The sequence below is a fragment of the Rhamphochromis longiceps genome, linkage group LG6 (assembly GCF_057381845.1).
Source record: "Rhamphochromis longiceps isolate RC_006_pf linkage group LG6, R_longiceps_female_GT1.1, whole genome shotgun sequence".
NCBI classification, from domain to species: Eukaryota; Metazoa; Chordata; class Actinopteri; order Cichliformes; family Cichlidae; genus Rhamphochromis; species Rhamphochromis longiceps.
The window spans coordinates 14,528,326-14,549,009 of record NC_140562.1 but is presented as its reverse complement, the minus strand read 5'-3'; the positions used below and the strand labels follow the sequence as shown (position 1 = coordinate 14,549,009).

At 40.7% G+C, this 20,684-nt stretch overlaps 1 long non-coding RNA gene across 1 annotated transcript; it reads right to left on the bottom strand.

The window, feature by feature from the left end:
• Positions 1–733: 733 nt before the first annotated feature.
• Positions 734–19,525, bottom strand: LOC146667677 (uncharacterized). The gene is made up of 3 exons (XR_014912021.1): positions 19,440–19,525; positions 18,555–18,711; positions 734–905 (listed from the first exon to the last, which is right to left on the bottom strand). It is a non-coding gene; the product is annotated as an uncharacterized LOC146667677 (long non-coding RNA).
• Positions 19,526–20,684: the final 1,159 nt, after the last annotated feature.

Here is a 20,684-nt window from a genome sequence, read left to right as displayed (position 1 = left end):
AGATTGTCAAGTGGACTAAGTGGGAAATTGCATTATTTTCTGCTTTGACATCGTTGAATTGTATTGTGATGTGTGTGTGCGTCTGTGTGTGAGAGAAAGAGAGCGGGGAGATGGATCCTGAGCTAAATGTTTGCTAGCAGGTGAGCCTGTTGTTGACAGATGGTGTTTGTGAGAGAAGCTCGCTCCCTGCAGAGTCTCACCCCAGGAAAACGCTCATGCTAACGCAGACAGGCCCACGGTACGAACACACACATACAGTCACACTCACGTACTGTACTTGTACATACATAGAGGAGTAGCACACCGTCACAGGGTCTGAGTGGATTATAACCTGTTCAATTTGTGTTGTTCACAACCAGTTCACAACACAACCAGGTGAGACAGACCACAGAGGGAAAGAGATACCAAGACAGTGAAGAGAGAAAAATATAACCAAGGAGATTTATTAACACCATTGTGTTTATAAAAGAAAGCTGCCTTTTGCATAAAGCACTGTGCAAAAGTCTTGAGTTGACCCTCATTTCTTCACTTTTTCTTGAGAAAATGAGAAATGGGTGCAGCGTTTTATAAAAATGTACAAACATACATAGTAATACAGTATACAAAAAAACCCAGCTTGCATGATTAGTGAAACTCAATAATGAGTATGAGCAACTTTATTCTATGCAAAAGCGACTGCTCTGTCACTTCTTTGTAATTAAAGGAGTCTACAGGAATAGTTCTCCAGGCTTCTTGAAGGACTTTCAAAGCTCTTCTTTGGATGTTGGCTGCCTGGATTCTGTTCTCCATTAAGATGATCCCACACTGAGGTCCAGGCTCTGAGGAGGTTGTAGCTGTGTCCCAAAACTTAGGCCGCATCCTTCGGAGGACCCGGCCAGCTGTGTGAAAATCCCGGAGGAATCCACCTGATGGATTAATAAAGTTTTATTTAATCTAATAATCTAATAACTTTGATCTCAGCCAAACCGATTTACTCCGGAACAAATAAAACACAGAAAAAAGCCAAACAATTAAATTTTAAGTTATCCGAGTGACTTATATATCATGTTTAACCTGAGTAGCGAAAGACAGCGGGGGTCTGAAACCGATGAAGCCGGGAGTCCGCTGCTCTCACCGGCTTGAGTGACCATTGAACCCCCCCAGCTAGCTATGGAGCGGGTGGGTAACAGACGTCTCCGAAAACATCGGAAACATCGAAGTTTACACAGCTACATTCACGCCTGAAAATATGTTAAAAGTGTATTTTGTGACCCAGAAAGCTTAATAAGAGTAATATTAAAAATTAGTAGCTGCCGCCATTGTTGGAAACTGGAATTGGCTGGGCCACACTATGAATTCTGGGATATGGTGGGCCACGAAGGATACCCGACCCATCCTTCAAATTTGGGGAAATGAAGGGCGCATTTGAAGGAGTTAACGAATTAGGACAGCCTTCGTTGCCTGGCTGTGATGTAATTGACCTTCAAATGCGGCCTCCGAAGGATGCAGCCTACGTTTTGGGACACAGTTAATGTATGTGTTGTTGTTTCAAACCCTGCCACTTCTTCTTTTGCCCTGCACTTGTTCAGTTTCTTTAGATTTTTAAGAACACAGCATCAATCTATGCTAAGAATTCAGGTAACAGGTGTTTGGAAATCAACGTACTGGCATAAAATCTGTGGATGCAAATAGGAAGGAAATGTGTGTTTTCATGAAAGGCTGCTAGTAAAGTTAGTCAAAGTGCCTAAAGATAAAAGATAACAACCAAGCTCAAATAATCCATTGGGTTTGCTATTTTAACTACACTTTTGCCTGATGAAAATTGTGGGAACCTGTGTGGGACAAACACAAAAAGCAAAAAGTAGTTTTTAAATAAGAATAACGTAACTTCAAACTCATTTGTACTTGGTAAAGCTGAACGGTATTCCCTCTATTAACGCTTTCATTGATTCATTTTGTAATAATTCATCAGGTCAAGCGATTCAAACTGCAAAACACGCCTGACCCTCCAAATTTATAATCCCAAACTGGGCCCCGGAAATAGAAACTATGCAAACAAACGACAGAGTGAAACGCACTTGTGCCAAAAGCCAAAATCCACCAACCGGTGACACCATTTTCCTCCCTGGCCGTCCAACCCCACGTAGACAGCAGCCATTTTGTGCCTCTGAGATCAGATTAGTAGTCTGGTGGCGGTGCTTTCCATCAGCAGGTCCACTGGAGCGTGGTTACTGTGGAGGAGTCACTATTAGAGCTAATGGCAGACTAAACAGCTTTTAAGTCAAGCCTGTTGTGTGTAATGAGACTTTAAGTGTGATGACAAGAGGAGCAAGAGGAAGGAAGAGCACGGCCACACTGACAACAAGACGTTAAAACGACCACTCACGCGCTTCTTCAGAGCTCTACGCGCGTGATGAATAAGCAAAGCAAAACAGACACGAGAGGAAGTAACTGAGCTGTAAGGAAATGACATAAACTTGGATCTGAGAGGGGTCAAATCACAGAGCATGAGAAAGCAGATAGAGAGAGACAGCCAGTCAAAGCATTAGAAAGAGATGAGAGATACAGGGAGGGGAGGGGGAGCGAGTGCGAGCTCCTGTAATTAGTCAGTTAATTACATCTGGATGGTGATCTGCTCAGGGGGATGGATGTTGTTTGAGCGGTGTGTGTGTGTGTCAGTGTGTATGAGTGTGCGCCTATCCTTGGCGGCTGTGTACACTCCAGAAAGCGTTTACTGAAATGGGAGCTAATTCTCGCTGTCTGAGGCCATTACGGTATTAATTTAATTTGGTTTAGCTGTCGCTAGCTCATTAACACATCTAATTAATTCATTGACATCAGAATTAAGTTGTTTCACTGAAACTGACACCTCTCTCTCTTATAAGAGAGAGTGGGAGGAGAGGGAGTGACAGATTGAACGAGAAACGGAGATAGGAGAGGAGATTGGGGGGAGGGGGGAGCGCTGATGGATTGAATCATATCTACAAGAAAAATGCTATTAATAAATTTTGCTGGCCGCCGTGAGTAGTGTCAATCTGTTATGTAGGGAATAAGGATGAGGAATGATGGGTGACACAGAGGTGCAGATAATGCTTGTTAAAGGAAAGAGGAACACGATAGAAACTGCATTCATTCGAGATTTGGTACTTATTCTGAGACGCATCAGGATTTATGGTACATAAATGAAAAGATTAAAAACAATGTGACATTTTGGGGGATGTTTTAACTCTTCAAACACAAAGTAAGCCATCTGATTGATTCAGTGTTCTTATTAGCAAATTGTCTGGCACCTCTTTGAATAAGAGTTGTTCAGTTTAGACTCAAAACCTACTTGCAGTAGGTGAAACAAACTGTTTCCTTCCACTTAAAAGCGACAGACCATCTATCCACCCCAACATCACAAAGTGAAGTTTGCAATTTCATGTAGCCAGTTGCGTTTTTCACGAGTAACCTGAATAAACCGAACAAACCATCTTATCCAAAAATTGTTACTATTTAGCCCCTTTAACAAAACTTGCATGTGGGAGCCAAAAATCCCTTATGTCCAGGAATGTACCTGCATACAGGATTCTACGGAAGCATGTTTCTGCCACAAAAAAAAGTATCCATAACTCGAAATTTCAACTTATTAACTCGAAATCTTGAGAAAAGTAACTCGAAATTTCGAGTTAGCTCTGCCAATCAGTAATCTACATGGAATGCGCACTCAAATCCAGATCACAACAAATTGGCGCTTTCGAGAGTTCGTTTGCTGATAGTAACGCCATGTGATTCAGCTAATAACACAAGGATTTCATCATTTGTGAAGCGACACTGAAAATAATCAGCAATGCTTGCATTCATGACTGGCTGGAATACTGGTAGTTTAGCTGTAGCATTTGTAGCTGAGGGCTTCAGGAAGAAGGAAATGACGTCATTCATGTAGATTACTGATTGGCAGCGCTAACTCAACATTTCGAGCTACTTTTCTTATGGATACTTTCTGTTTTTTTAGGGGCGGAAACGGGCTTCCATAGTATTCTGTTGCTGTGATCCAAATGCTCAGGCTTCACTTTGCTCTTCTTCCAGGGTTATTTCTACTTTCATGACGACTTTTCTCACAGAGGTTTTCTACCTCAGTCAGCATTTCCTGCACTTCTGACAGTGACATATATAAAAAAGCTTTCATACATGGCTCATGATTGAAAAACGAATCTGTCCCTCATGTCACAAAAACAAGCATAACACCCACCAAACAGCCGTCCTTCTGGGACTGTTGTTGTGCTGATGTTCAGGCTGTGAACTCTCAATGTTCTGATCTAATTTGGGCTCAAACATAAACAGATTTAAGAAGCTGTCGCTCTCAAACCACAAAGAAAAATTGTGTTATTTGGGAGGTTTACCATAACCGCTCAATAGGCAGTGAAAAAGATGGCCGTATGTAGCTGCCATGATGCCACCCACTGGTTTGTGAAATCCCATTTTGAAGCCTCGAAATGAGTCTTTTGAAAGCGAGGAAGGAGTGGATCTGGCGGTGAACATGCAAGCTCATTGGCTAAACACTTCACAGTCATCAGCCATTCAGCCTAGCCTAGATAATTCCCTTTTATGACACTAAAAGGTACAAATTGGCTTAATGTTAGCAGAGGTTGGCAGATAGATCCAAATATCTATTGTATCGATAAAAACGCTGATATTAGTATCGGATCGATTCTCAGCACGCAGGCCACTGAACTGTGTTAAATAAAAAAATGTTTTGGACATAACTTCTAATATTCACAATGAATAATGTCACTGTTGGCCGATTCTGTTGATCTTTATTTATTTATTTACTTATTAATAGCCTACAGCGCAACAGAAGTTCGGCCAAAGCACTTTAAAGAGAGACAGATTACATTACAGTGGTTTTTGCATTACATTACAATCTCAGAAACAACAAAAAACAAACAAACAAAACCCAGTTACAAAATACACGTAAAGTTGAAAAGTGTGTTTTATTTTGTTAACTCAAAGCTGATTTCAAACTCCGAATCATGCAAAGCTACTCTAATGGAATCTCAAAATGAAAATGTGACGTTGAAAATAAGCATTGTGGGTCTTCTTTAACTAATGTATAGATTATTACAGTGAGAGCTCCCATATGAAAACCAAAACGTGGTGACACATGATTCAAGTATGACACGGTACAAATCGCCCCACGCCAGAATACTGGCCAGTTAATTAGAGTTTAGGAGGAGGATTACTTCGGTGGTACCTGGCATGAGTGAGTAGTTAGAGGTGGGACACCTTTGGAAGTGGCACGCAGTGTGAACCTGGCTAGACGTAGGGATTATTTGGATGTAACACACAGTGGGTTTCTTGTTAGAGGGGGGCGTCGTCACAGTCTGTCTCTGTGGTAAATTTGATTAAGGCTGGCAGGAGGAGGTGGTCCAACCGTGAACAGGTGCCCCTCACAGCTGAGTCAGGTTCAACCCTTGGTCTCCCTCTCCTTCTCTCTGACATTGTACTTCCTGCTTCTTCCTGCTCTTTGTTTGCTCCCTGTCTGTCCGTGTAATCTCTCTCCATTTCCCCCTCCGTCTCTACTGGCCGCCGCCGTCCCTCTGCTTCATCTGTCTCTGTTTATCTTGTAATCAGCTGTGGGAATGGAGGCCTAGTAACGCTCAGGACCTCCACCTTGAAACGCTTCTCCATCCTTCGCCCATCTTCTCTGCAGCGTGACTTTCACTGACCTTGACAAACCCCGCTAGTCATCTCCCTCCTCCCGATTGTTGAGTCCCTGCTTCCTATCCTTTCACCACCCCCCTCAGCACAATGCACCTGTTTGGAACAATCCAGAAAAACCTGGACCGCTCAATCAAATCTTCAACATAAACACTGATTTTACACTCAAGTTCCAATGTTCTAATATTTAAAGTACTTTATCTATTATTGCCAATCACTGAGTTTTTATTATTTTTATTGAAGTTTAGTTTATTAGTAGCAGTTTTGGACAATACAGGATCAAAGCATGAAGCAGATCAAGCCAGGATCAATGCATCAAGTCTGACAAGTCAAAAAACTGGTCACATGATTGACAAGTTGTAACAAGCCAGCGATTTAGTCAGATTACCAGCTGCATACTATAGTTTAACTAAAAGCAACTGGCCAGTTCAGTCTGTATATCCTTTAACCAAGTAGTTTTTAGTGAATAAACATACTCAAGTAAAAAACACAACGCAACTTATGCCACCACAACCTCTCCATCCTATTAACAGGATCTCTAAATTGGGATGTTTATTTCCTGCTGGATAGTTTTTGTGACAAAGCACAGGAAAAGACAGCTATAGATGCAGATCAGGAACAATCAGACATATATTTCCAATCTTTGTTAACTAAACTTTACTGTCTGCAAAAACCAGGTCTACAAAATATAATTTATTGAACAGTTTCTGATGCATAAAATGAAAATCCTGTGAACAACAGACTATTTTGCTCCAAATCCTGTCAGCTGTGAGGGGGGGAGTCCCCACTCAGCACAGCCACAAACGCCTGGGAAGCCAGCCAGCAAAATCTGCCGCTTGGTGATGCTGGTGACTTTTCTGTCTCTGGCCTGTGACAATAGAAAGGCCATGCTCACTGCACTGGCTGTCACAATGGTGAGCTCCACCTACGCAAGGTTAGAATTTGAAAGGTGCACAACCGTCCAAAATGACACAAAAGCAGACCTGTGGAAATTTAAAAACTATATGAAGCATAAAAAAGCAAAAAGATGAAAAGTTAGCAGATTTTGCACAATCAATAAAGCTACAGAAATAACTCGAACTTCAGTACAATTGCAGTAACAGTACATATGTTCCTGGTCATCAAAGAACCGATTTTTCTGCACCAAGTTAACAAACAGACAAATCATTTCACCAAGCTTAAAAATGAAATTGTTACCAGTCTTGAAGCTAAGCTGTAAAAATGTATTGGCCAATGTTTCTAAGTATGTGCAAATAATAATAAGAATACTAAGTCCTTTTTTAAATAACAGACTTAATTTTAAAATGGAGCAGCGTGAAAAACAACAGAGGTTTCCCTTCTGCTGGCACTGTGGGAGAGTACAGAACAGAGGATCATGCTGTGAACAACTAAAAACAGATGTACCCTTCTTACATGTAATCTGCTCTAGAGGTGCGGCTCTCTCCCCACTCGAGAGCCAAACATTTTAACTGGCTACAGCGTTGACGTAGCCGCTCATTAGCGCGGGTGGCGCAAACTGCGAAAGCACAATGAGAATTCGGTGCGATTATGTGGCGACACGGCGAGCCATGACACTGATCACATATAAACTCTGTGGATACAGGGTCAAGTTTGACAATACGGGATCATTAGTGTCCATCCGTTTCAATAGAAAAACGAAAATAAAGTTGGAGTGCACTGAAATGATCCTTTGAGAAAGTCTCAGTCTGTCTCTTTCACACAGTATCAGACAGCTATTCCCTGAGGTGAGAGAAAGTGATCGACAGAGAGAGAAACCTCACCTCTTTAGTACCAGAGAGCTACATCACCAGCTGCAGCAATTAACCCCTTCTTCCTCTGGGGAACCATTAGAAGGTAGAATAGCCTTTAAAATTGCATATGGCGGCAATTAGGGCAGAGAAAGTGATGAAATGATTTGGCTTAGACTTTTTCTGTATAGATTTTTTTTAGGAAATGGCCCTTTTTATAGCACCATAAATTGGAATTAAAAGAGTAAAGTGCTTTGGCTTCTCGTTTCCTCGCTGGTCAAATCTTTTCTCACCGCCTTCTTTGCTCTCTGCTCTCTCCTCCACTTTTCTTAGCTTCTCGTTCTTCCTCCTAACTCATTTTTCACTCCTCTTTTCACCTCTTACCGCTTCTCCTCCTTTACATTTCTGGTTTCCTTATTCTCTCCTATCCCCTCCTCTTCTTCTATTTCCTCTTCCTCTACTTTTTGCTTTCCTTCCTCTCCTTTTTTTTACTGTGCCCTCTTTTTCTTTTCCCCTCTTCTCATTCTTTCTCACTCCCACATCTCCTTTATTCGCCACATTTTCTTTTTTACTTGTTCCTTGTTCCACTTTCCCAGCATCACCTCTTCTTCGCAAATGTCCTCATTTGCTTTCCTCGTCCTCATCACTCCCCTTACGTTTTGTCTCTTCTTCTCCAAGTGTCCATTTTCCGCACTACCTTTTCACCTATCCCATTTCCTCCCTTCACTTTCTCCTTCTTCTTTTCCTTAATCCCTCTATATCTTCAATCTGTCCTCATCTCCTCTCCTCTCCTCTGCTTCTTCCCCCTGCTTTCGTTTTTCTCCTCTCCTCCTCCACAATAACAGAAGGTGATGGCTTAAGCATCTGTGTCATCAGTGCAGATTAATGTTCTAATAATATTCACAGATGTCATTTCACAATTCTCCGTTTGTTTATTTTCACCCTCGGAGCTCACCCGCTCTCCGCAGTTTTCTCCTCCTTTTCTTTCTCCTGTCAATAAATCACACGACTAATCACGGGCTCACCACAGACTTCAAAGCATCCACTTAAGACAGCCTGTCTCAGTCGAGTGTGACACTCACGCACACATGCCTTTCCGGCAGTGTTTTTGAATCATTCTTAATCGGGATAATTACACATGAGAGGAACTAAATGAGCGGAGAGTCGAGTGAAAAGGGGGCAGGTCGTGAAAGCTGATAGAAGAAACAGGGAGGGAAGACAGCAAAGTGCTTCCTGACACATTCATTTATTTGCTTATTATTTTGCTGCTGTAGTTGTTTGTTTACTCATTAAGGATAATCCAATTAAAACACTTAAGAGCAGCTTAAGAAGAAATGCACACACACATACACACACTCAAAAACACAGCTCAGAGTGGCCCCAGTCTTGGAGAGAGGACAGGTTGTGCTGGGGTCTGTAAAGCCTGCAGTTTCCACCCCTTCCTGCTTCTACAAACAGCGCTTCAGGACAGCGTGCCAGGGGCTTGGGGTGCCGAGACCATAACATGCCTCCATGGCGGCTCCATATTGGCTCTGGAGCTGGTCAGTCGCCTGCCCGCCTGCGTCCCCCCGCAGCGCTATCCTGTTGTGTGTTGGCTGACTGGTCCCCCAGTGCACATATGCCCACTTACACTGTGTTCTTCTCTAATTAGCTGCTCTTGTCTACACAGACGCTCAGGCTTTGTTAAAACATTGCTATGCCTTTCCTGGCATGTTCTTGTCTTGTAAAGATGGATCCTCCTCACATCATCAGACGATGCAGCGCAGGCATTAATTTTGGCCTCGTGCGTCGCAGACCGCACTAATAAAGACGGCGCTCATGGCTCATTTTACACCAAACAAGCAGTAATAATGGGAAGGGCAGGGAGCGCACGTTACCTCATTCTGCCGCTTTTCAACGAGTCATTTGTTTAAAAAAGCAACGCTTCTTTTTGTCCAGTCAGATTTCACTGCTCCCTGACCAAATCAACTGCAGTCTCCTTTGTTAATGCTCATGACAAAAGGGGGAGAGGGAGCGAAAGAGGATGTGAGTGAGTATACTTTAGTTTGATCATTAATTATTACTCTTTGGTTCCTCTGAGAAGAGAAGCTGATGACAGCTAATTAAGGGTGAAGTGATGTATATGCTCTCCCCCACCCTCCTCTCTCTAACTCCCCCCACAGCCCCCACCCTCCTTTCCCTCCCTGTCCACCTGCCAAATCATATGCTGGTGCTATGGATGGTAAATATACATATTCAATGGGAAGCACCTGCAACTTTATGTTCTCTGGATGTTTCACTGATCTTTCAGCAGAGTGGTACTCCTGAGTATGGAGGGCTTTCTAAGTTAGAGGGAGATGTGCATTGTCATACATGTTGTTTTAAATGGATATTTGCATTAAGATTATTCTATAGCTTCCTACTTGTTAATAATAACCACAGAAGAAACGACAGTAAACAACCCAACCAGGATCACCTTTGCAGCTCAAAGTCCTTGATCTTTAAAAAATTTGTGATAGAATTCTGTCAATCTAGTCAAATCAAAAATAAATCATTTTTTTTCACAGGTTACGGTCATGTTCTTAAAGTGCTAGGCAAACAACATTACTGTGTCCTGACATTTTTTATTATACTGTATATGTTTGTAGCTGTGAAATATTGAAATGTAGGCTATTTCTACTGCTGCAGCACATCGTTTCCTTTGCAATGTATTTTTTAAAAATAAGTCAGCTTTGTGTTAATAATTCGAATAAATCTTTATAGCTTCATACAGAAATGTTGATAAATATTCAAGTGTGACTTTTAAAGTATTACAGAAATCAAAACATTCATATATACAGACAGAAGGCGTTTTGGATTATTTAACAGCTGCTAAATATGTTGGATTAAATGAACTGCTTATGTTATTTTGCTTTATTTTTGATATTTATATGTTCACACCCCTTTAGATTCCTAAGCCTCTTCCAAGATTCCTGAAGGTAGAATTCAGGTAGAGAGACATTTGACTCCCATCAAGGTGAAAAATTCTCATTGGTGGAGCATTACCAGAGGAGAGCCATTGTTTCTATGAAATGTTTTTAACTCCCTGGTGGAAGCTTGTATGTCAAAACATAGGGTGTTTTAGATTAAGCATGACAATGCTTAAAGGCATTTTTAAAGCATTTATTTGAAAGGACAGTTTGGCGTAGACAAAAAAGCAGGGAAAGAGTGGAAGGAATGACATCCAGGAAAGGAAAGACTCAGACCCAGGTCCCTGCTCACAATAAACTTCACAATCACAGCTATAATTGGCAACTGAGTAAAAGCATTTTATATGTTCTTTAAAGAAAGCGCTGTACAGTTTGTTGAAGTTTAAGCACACGTTCATGTGTGTTGGATAAATTACATTTATTTGTTTTATTTACAGTTAAATAACCAGTGCAACCATTTAAGTATTTCTTTTTGCATGTATAACAAAGTTAGTGTAATTAAAAATCTTCACAAAAACAGGAAAAGCTTGTTTATTTGATAAGGAAATTGTAATATTCTGTTTTGTTAGTGCCATATTATTGACATCACATAACTAGTGAAACCATAATTAATATTTCTACTCTTATATTTGAAGAGTAATAAGCAGTCTGGTATATTTATTGTAAAAGGTCATGTATAGAATAAATTGCATTTCTTATATAGGCAGCAGTGTCCAGACTGTTTTAGTATTTCATGTTGTACTAACATGCACAGACACACAGGGATGTGGTTGATTTTATGTAGTGGCGTTCCATCAGGGCAAGCAAAGCAAGCAGTGCTTGCCCAGTGAAATCTAAAAATAGACATCAGCATGCCAAATTTAAACAATCTCCTTTCATCTTAACATTTTTGTGTCATGAAGCCTCTCTCCTCTTATCATCCATCCTTTCATTTATTGCCAGTTTGTGGCTACAGCTGGTTCTTTTCTTTGGAAGCAAAATCAGCTCTGCTTGTCTCAGATTCCACTGAAATCTGCAGCATCTCTCGTATTAACAAAGGATTGAGTTTGTTAAGCTGAGAGGCTTGTTTAAAAGCTTTCTTTTAATTGTTTTTGATCTTTCATGGGAGCTTTGTCTCAGACAAGCTGTCAATGCTCTGCTTTCACTGCTCTGAGATCAGTTACCATTTGAACTTTGTGTGAAATCAAAGCTAGCATTAGCAAGTAAATGAGCCCTCTCTGATTTATTATTGTAACAGATATGTTTCCTCTTACTGGTGACCTTGGCTAATATATATGATTGAGAGTAGTGTGAAGAAGTTTTTATTAACTTCTTTAGCATATTAATAAAAAAGCCTTAATCTAAGATAGAGGATGTCAGCTGTTGCCATGTCCAATTTAATAAAACAGGCAAGTTGAACAGCTGCAGTCTCAACCAGCACATTTTAGCATCCATGAGAAATCACTTTGTTAATCAAAAGTTTAATCAGCTATTTTGCTAATACACCACATTCATTTTTCATTAATATTTTTATTATCTTTGACAGTTAATCATGATAAACAGCACTCAAGCCTTTTACAGTTTTTTACAGCCGCTAGGACACATTTCACAATACTTAGGTCACTTTTGCAAAACTCTTCACACAATTCTCCTAACTGACCTTCAGCTTGGCAAAACAGTTCATTTCACATTCAAAATGCACTACAACTACCAAAACACTTTATTCAGGTCTCAAATAAACTCATTCTTCCAGAACACTAGCAAAGGTTGACAGCCGACAAACACACTTTGTCACCCACAAAACAATGACCTAAAAAACACTAACAACATGTAGCATTACAGTGTTTTCTTGTGTAAAACAAGGACACATCTCTGTTTATAATTTCAATATATGTTACTGGAATGAATCAGACATCATGTATTTATGTTTATGTATTTTTATTTTTTTGCACTAAGTAATCCCAAAATACAAGAATTTGTATACACACCATCCACTGATACACATACAATAGTAATGCTAATCTACTCGGTCTTCTCCATTTGGCCACAGGTTCTCATCCACATCACATCTTATGTCATCTAGGGCAATACACCTAGGAAATAATCGTCTGGCATGCCAGAATTGAAGGAGTTGAAAAATAGAAGGAGTAACACCTGTGTAGATGTTCATCTACAATGAGAATCAGCTGTGGCTGGTTAAACTGCATTTTTAGATTTAAAATATGTTTCACTAAAATATTGCTGTTGAATTTTGCTGTCTTTTTAAGTTTTGCATTGTGTTATTGTTTTGGCCATAAGTTTAACAGTTTTGAAAACAGTATGTAAGCACATGCAAAATGTCCTGTACGTACAAAGATTTTTGGCAGTTGTTGTGTCTGAGTGAGAAAATAATTCATGAAATTTGAGAGATGTAGTCATTGAATGCATTTTGTGCCAAAACAATGATAACTGATCCTCAGTTTAGCCCACATAGACTTCTGTTGTGCTCACTGTGTGAGGAGTTTTGCAAAAGTGACCTAAGTATTGAGAAATGTGTCCTAGCGTCTGTAAAAAACTGTAATTCAACCGAGATAAACTTTTGTGGCTAAACTGCTGATCTAGCTACAAAAAAATATTTTAATTGAATTTTTAAAAAATAAAGACCTAGCCTTTCTTTGGGAAAACACAGAGCTGATTCTTTGTCAGTTCACTTGGCATGGAGCAAACTAAACTAGTAATCTTGGAGAAGTGAGATCACTGTTTGTTTTTTGTTGTACAGTTGCCTCATAGTTTGTCTTCTCTGTCGATTCAGCGGCACACGGATCCACAGAGAATTGACCAGTGGATAGATCATCATGTCACCCGTGCTTTCCCTCTAACAGTGATGATGATGTCTTTATGACACATCCCTGTGCAGGAAGGGGGAGAACAGGGAGGGAGCCAAGTAGAGGCTGTGGAAAAAGCGAGGTGGAGTGAGGTGGTATTTTTAAGGTTTTGCAAATGGAAAATTGTGGCACTTGGCCACAGTTGGCCGATGGCTATGGCAGGCCCAGCTGGACAAACGACCTGAAGACTATGTTATAATTTGGAACAAAGGTAAACATATATTAGCTTGATCATTCTGAGAATAGATGACCGGATACCTAAATGATGAAACAGGTCAACGTTTTGTTTTAGGTGTATGTTTTTGCACCCATTTCTATTGCTCAACCCTCCCCCCTCCTGCCCATGCCCCACTCACCAAAACCTTTCTCTCTTAAATTTGTGGTGACTCCAGCAATAGTAACACCAGTGGAGGAAATCATTTGTGCCTCAAGGCGAGTCATTACAGAAGCAGAGTGTGAGATTGCAGTGACAAAACTCTGTCTCTGGCCTCACGACCAGCCAGAGACCAGCATGCTTCTCCACACTCATTACTCCTCTCCTCTCCTCCTTTCTATATATTTTCCTCTCCTCCTTTCCGGTTTCATTATGTTCAACACGGTTCCCCTTTTTACTGCCCTTTCCTTTGCAGTGGTCACAGTCGTTAGTATTATTTTTGTCTACACTTTTAAAAAAAACAAAAAAAACGTAGTTGTCATATGTATTTTTATTTATTCATACTGTCTCACAGCTATATTAGCATCAATATATAAAATAAAATTATGTGTAAAAATATTTTATTTTCTGTCATTTAGAAAATGAATCAAAAGTTTGATATTTCCAAAGTTTAAAATACTGAATCACTAAGACTTGAGTCGTCTTTGCAGTGTTTAAATGCACAGATGTCAAACTAAGACTAATGGCTCAATATCTTTGGTTGTGGTGAGATGAGAGGCCTTCATTTCATCACAGCAAACTTGAATATGTCTGTGACACATATATCTTATTACGATGCAACTAGATTGCATTTGGAATATTTTCTTTCTGTAGTCTTTCCTAGGTTTCCTAGATTACAGTAATGTGTAAAAAAAAACCCCAAAACATTTAAATGCCATTAAGGAGGCATCTGATTGGGCCCAAATCCTTAAAAAAAAAACACCCTAAAAACCTACAGCCAAACATAAAGAACTATCTTCAGTGACGAGAAGAACAAGAAGTCCTGCAACAGATGGCATGGCCCCCACAGAGCCCTCATCTGAACAACATGGAGTCAGTCTGGGATTACATGAAAAGACAGTGAGGCAGCTGTGGCAGCTTCTCTGCAAGCATACCTGGCTTAGAAACCAACACACACACACACACACACACACACACACACACACACACACACACACACACACACACACACACACACACACACACACACACACACACACACACCACACAGAGGAGAACTGATGCTGTTTTAAAGGCAAACGGTGGTCACACCAAATATAATTTTTTTTTTACTGCACACGGTGTTTAAAGAAAATCTGTTTATATTGTTGCATCACCTTTGCATTTCTATACAGAGTCAATCATCAAAAAGAGTCTTTAGTAGAAAGTAATCAGTGTTAATGCTGTTGTTTTATCTTAACTTTGTATTTCTTTCAAGTGAAACATGATCCAAAAAAGGGAAAAAAAGGCAAAACCAGAAACTTGTCTTCATGTGTTTGACGGCTGTTTTTGCCCTCGCTGACCAGAAGGTGTCAGCTCTGTGTTGGGTAGCGGTCCACAGCTACACACACACGCACGCACTCACGCAAACACATACACGTGCAACTCTGTGCACTATGGCCCACTGATGTCCAGCTGCTCCTGTCAACACTGTGCTACAGCGTGTAATTCACCCTCACACACAACGACAGCTGAGACCTGACAGGAGTCCAGCCCCACCCCCTAACCCCAAAACACACAGACACACACACATGGTGCATAGACATAAAAGTAGGGATATACAGGAGTTAGAAGAGATGGGTGGAAATGAAGAAGAAGCAAAGAGAAGCAGCAAAAAAAAGTGAAAGTAGGTGGAGAGTAAGTCGGAGACTGGACGTGGCGAGAGAGAGAGAGTTGTGGGTGACAGACGCACAGAGAGCCAGACAGACAAAGGGGGGGAAGGGGGACACTGTGTTTAAGTGGCCTAATCAAGGGACCTCCCCTTCAAAGGGAGAGCTGGTGTGTGTGTGTGTGTGTGTGTGTGTCAATGTGTGTGTTTGGACAGGGAGGATGGGGAGGCTGCACATTGACAGACTGAGTCCAAGTTCCCCTGCAATTATCAACTTACCCATACCCTCCTCCTCCTCTTCTCCCCCTTCATCCCCTGAGAGACCCAAGCTGCTGTACCCATCAACAACTCATTCAGGCCTTAACAAAGCAGCACCACGCCTACCCACACACACACGCACCCACACATACACACACATTTTACAACCGCACTGCCCAGTCGACTTTGGACATTAATTTGTACTTGAAAATGTTTAATAGGAAATTCAGATTTTTGTTCTGTGCATGTTTGAGGAGGTGGGGGGCGGGGGGGGGGTTCTGCTTTAAAAAATGTCTATTTGTGGTCCTTTGCCATACAAATTTCACATGGCCCGTGTGGCTGCTGCTTGGATTTACTGGACACGTTTAATGACTCAGAGAGAACAGGACCGGAAAAGAACATTTGGAAAACGCTTCACGACTTGATCCTTGTGCCTGGGCGGCTTTTTGAACATGAGTGCAGTGCCACTTTCGTCCTCGTTTTCAAACTGAAATCGAGGGTACGTGGCTTCTGTTCATTTGCTAATTCATGACAATAATTTCATAGTAATTTACAATTGGCTGTAAAGGTCGTGTCAGCGCTCTCTGTTACAGGAACAAGCTGTTTTAATAGACTCTGACCGCCTGGAACAGAGGCTTTTTATGTGGTAACCCGTGCAGTATCCTTCCCCCTTTTATAGTGAGAACCTGGCTGTGTGTTGAGCACGGGAGGAAGTCGCTTTGTGCGTATGTGTGTGATGTAGGTGGCCGGCGTGCGCTGCTCCACGTGCTGAACATGCCCCGAGGCCAACATCTCACCTCCGGCACTCTTTATATGGAGCGCTTGCTTGATTTGACCACACAAACAATCCGTGCATTTATGCCGGCTTCACTGTGTGTGTGTTTATACTTTAAGCCTGCAGTAATAAGGTTGGCCGTGGTGCATCAGAGATAAGGCATTAGGCTGTTGACCTCTGGCCTCAGCCTCTGTTTAATGCGGAAAACCGTTCACTAACACCCAGGAGAGGCCATGTTAAGAGGTGCAAACTGCTTAATGAAATCAGCACGCCTGTGTGTGTGTGTGTTTGTGTGTGTGGTAATTGAGCCAGCATTATGAAGCAGCTGTATTTAAAGCGACGTCTTGCATTTTGAATCAGCTTTAATAAGTGAGGTGTGTGAGAATGATTAAATCTATTTTTTTAAGTCAGCTGTCACTTTGTGTGTTGCCACTTGGCCCATGGCAGCATTTGTTGTTGCTTCAGATCAGTTCTAGTGTGAGAACCCTTTTAAACGTGGAACATTTGTTGTTTACTTTCTGATTTCATGTTTTAAATATAGACAATCTTTTAAATGTTTTTTTTTTTAAGTTTTTGGCCTGTAAACTGTGATGTTTACCTATTATGCTTCTTTCCATCGTACATACTGTTGTGATCATTGTGAACATCGCAGCTGTGAATTGTAAATAACCCTTAAACTGAGCGGTTTCTGTCATACTTCAGTTATAGAACAAAATTTATTAAAGTGTGTGTGGCCTATGCAGCTACCCTCGAGAAAAGCCCGGAAACTTTTCTAGTGGCCGTCAAAACACATTTTTATTGATTTATACTGAGATGTCAAAACTTGTCATTAAGGGTACAGGGGACGTAGTCAAACGTTATATTTGTGGGGGGGAGTTAAGCAGCATGTCCAGAGTTTCTAAAAATAAGATCAGCACATGTGCAAGAAATCCCTGTGAGACAAAAGCTCTGATTTTTCCTGCTCCTGGCCCCACCCACCTGCTGTACAAACCTGTTTGCAAGGAGCCAATGAGTAGAAGTGTGGACTAAAGCTACCGTCCCTTTAATGGAAGACGTTTGTTTCAGGCAGTGGAGGAGACGATGGGTGGCACCAAAGCCCACTATAGAGAAATTAGTAATGGATTTTGAACAAAAAATAAAAATAGGATGTCAAACTCATTTTACATTGTGGGCCACATACAGCCCATCTCACATGGGCCGAACCATTTTAGTTCAATTAATTTCAGTTTTATTTATATAGCACCAAATCACAACAACTGCAATGCATGACGAATGAAACTCCCCTTTCTGTCAGTAAAGAAGTTTAACTACTCATTTTATCACCGAGATATCTAAATATCAGAAAAAGAATTGCACTTTCAACCACACGTCTCAGTTTTTCTGCATCATAAAGAAATGCTGCTGTAAATTAACGAAACCTGTCAGCACGACTGTTTGGGTTTAAACTGTAAGAAAAATATGTGTAAAATTTCAGAGAAAGTTTTGGTAGCTCACTGCACAAACTTTCTGTAAATACAAAACAAAAGTTTTTTGTTAGCTGTTAAACAGTTTTTCTATTACTTAATAATTTTGAAGCAGGAACAGCTAAAAATGCAAGAAAACAAAATTGAGTCTAAAATTTACAACCTTCTTCACATTTTCCAAAGCCATGCAGTGGGCCAGATTGGAGACTTTTCTGGGCTGATTCTGGCCCCGGGGCCTTATGTTTGGCACCCATGCTATACAGTAAATTGTGTTTTATAGGGGATGGACTGATACATGTTTCCAGCGGTGTGAACATATGTTTTAGTTGAGAGAAGGCTGTTTCAAGACGGGGAGCTAACTGTTATCAATGACAGTTAGCTTTAAATATACATTCACACTCTATGACAGTGACACTAATGGCCAAAGCGACTCCTTGTTACTGAACTGAGCTCTGCCCTGTCTTTCTGTCCATGGCTCCCTTGTTCATTTGTAAACTGTGTGAAAGCACTTTGTTGTGTGTGAGACAGGAAGGTCACCATCTTGGTGCAAAGGTTCTCTGATTTTGGTGTTTATTTTTTATTTATTACAAAACTAATATAATGTTAAAGTTAAGAAAAAAGTTCCAGATGACTTTTTTTGTTGTATTTTTTTAATCGCTTGTTTCACTCTCTATCTCTCATTTTATTACTAATATTTCTAAGTCAACTAATTATAATTATTAGCCTAAATGTATGAATTTTTTGGTGTTTTGTCCTGTTACATCTTTCTTTCACTGTGTGGTCTGGTTATGGTCATTTTACATCTCTTTGGTGTCTCACCTTAGTAGCATAGCGTGAATGCCTCTACATGTTACTTTCCTTTTGTTCCTGTCACCTCACAGCACAAAGGACCAGGGTTTGAATCCACCAGCTGGCTGGGGCCTTTCTCTCTGGAGTTTGCATGTTCGCCCTGCGCCTGCATGGTTCCTTCCAGAGTCTAAAGAGAGGCATTTTAGGTTAACTGGTGATTTTAAATTGGACGTTGGAGTAAATGTGAGTGGAAATTCTTGTCTGTCTCTCTGTGTTAACCCTTAGAAAGACCCTACCTCTCAGCTTGTGACAGCTGGGATAGACTCCAGCTCCCCCACCATTGCTCTCGTGCGAACCCGTTTTGGATAAGGCGTTTAGAATATGAGTGTATGTCAAATTTTTATGAGATTCAAAAATACAACTTTACATCAGAAAGCAATGAGAAAAGATGAAATAGTCGCTGGCCTGTCAAAAACTGATCGAAACCTCTCTGCACAGCTACATTTCAGCAAAGAAGAGTTTTGAGAATTGTGCATTTTTTACACAACCAGGTTTTTCAAGGTTTTTCACTTCAGCCTGCTCTGTGCTGACACGTTTGTCAAATTGCCAACTTGTCTAAACCCAGGTATGAACGTTTTTGTGTTTAGACAGTCGGACAACAAATGAAAGGTTTGTTTCAAGAACTTCTTTACCGTTATAGACTAGGATGCTTTTTTTCCTCTGCTTACTCTTATTATTGACTTTCTGCCACTATGTAAACTGTCTGTTTATTTTTTGATTACATAATATGTAATACATGCGTAATTTCAGCTTCCACTTTGACTTTAATCTCCTCAGCTTTGTGTCGCTCCTGGGTCTAACACAGAGTATAAAACACACATTTAAAGTATGGAAAAAAGAATTATCTTATCTTACTTGTTTTTGCTTTTTCTTTCTTTTTGTCTCATGGAGAGTTGGTGTGTGTCAGGTAGTTTACCAGGTTTGTCCAGGACACTGAAGACATTCTCCAGCCTCTCCTCCTCTCCATTAGTCTGTAAGTGGAGGCGGAAGTGTGTATCAGATGCGCGTGTGTTGTGTCGATTTACGCATGTGAGTGTGTGTGTGTGTGTTTCTGGTGCGTGGGGTGTCACTTCAGCTGTATTGGGGTCAGGTTGGGAAATATAGAAGCTTCCAGGCACTCAGCACGTAATTGAAAATCTATTTCGCTCAAAGTGAGGAGAGGCAACGAAAGAGTGGAGAGCAAATGAAAGAAGGAAGAAAGACAGAGGTTGAGGAGGTGGGAGGAGATGGGGGAGGAGGGGACAGGAGACCAAAAGATAATGGTTAGGGGGGGAGAGCGCGAAAGCAGTGGGTATAGAGGGAGGAAGGCTGGAAACAGAAAATGAAGCAGATATTATTTTAAAAGGTGGACTGTGACACGGTGGAGGAGGCGGTGGAGGTGAGGGAAGGACAAAACCGCTGCTTCATTGCCGTCCTAAGTGGATAAAAAGTGAAGTAGACGGCTGAGAACAGTTCATTTTTGCGACTTCCACCCTGTATTATCCAGTCCCCACTGATCTGTCACCGTGTGCCTCTGCAAGTGTGTGATCTCTTCATGTGACACCAACTCCTATTTGCAAAGCCCTATTGCTACCTCAAATGCATTTGTCACACATAACCTATGCATCATTCAGTGCTGTAAGACTTATATACAGTGCATTTTTAAAATGACCGTTTTTACAGTCATTTTTGTTTGTTTTTATAAACACAGAAATCAGTCATCACAGCAACAAGAAGATATCCCAGTTTATTAGGTCACACGTAAAGAAGAAGAATTAAATACTAAATGTTAGTTTAATTTCTTTTTGATTTCAGAGGATTATTTGAATACATGCACCAAGTTTGCAGGTATCTGTAAATAAAACTTAAAAATACACTCTGCCAATTTTCTGCATATTAATACCATGAGATCAAAATTCAAAATTTTAATTAAAAGGAAACAATGTCGGGTTTATCTGTGTGTTTGTCAGGTAAACAGTCTCTGTGTTGACTGCTTAACTGTTTTTCATGTATAAATTAGGATCTACAGTATGCAAATATCTTACAATTGCATTTTGATCAGAAATATGCAAGCGCCTCCTCAGTTTAATATTACTAATTCTTTGCGAACAAAAGATATAT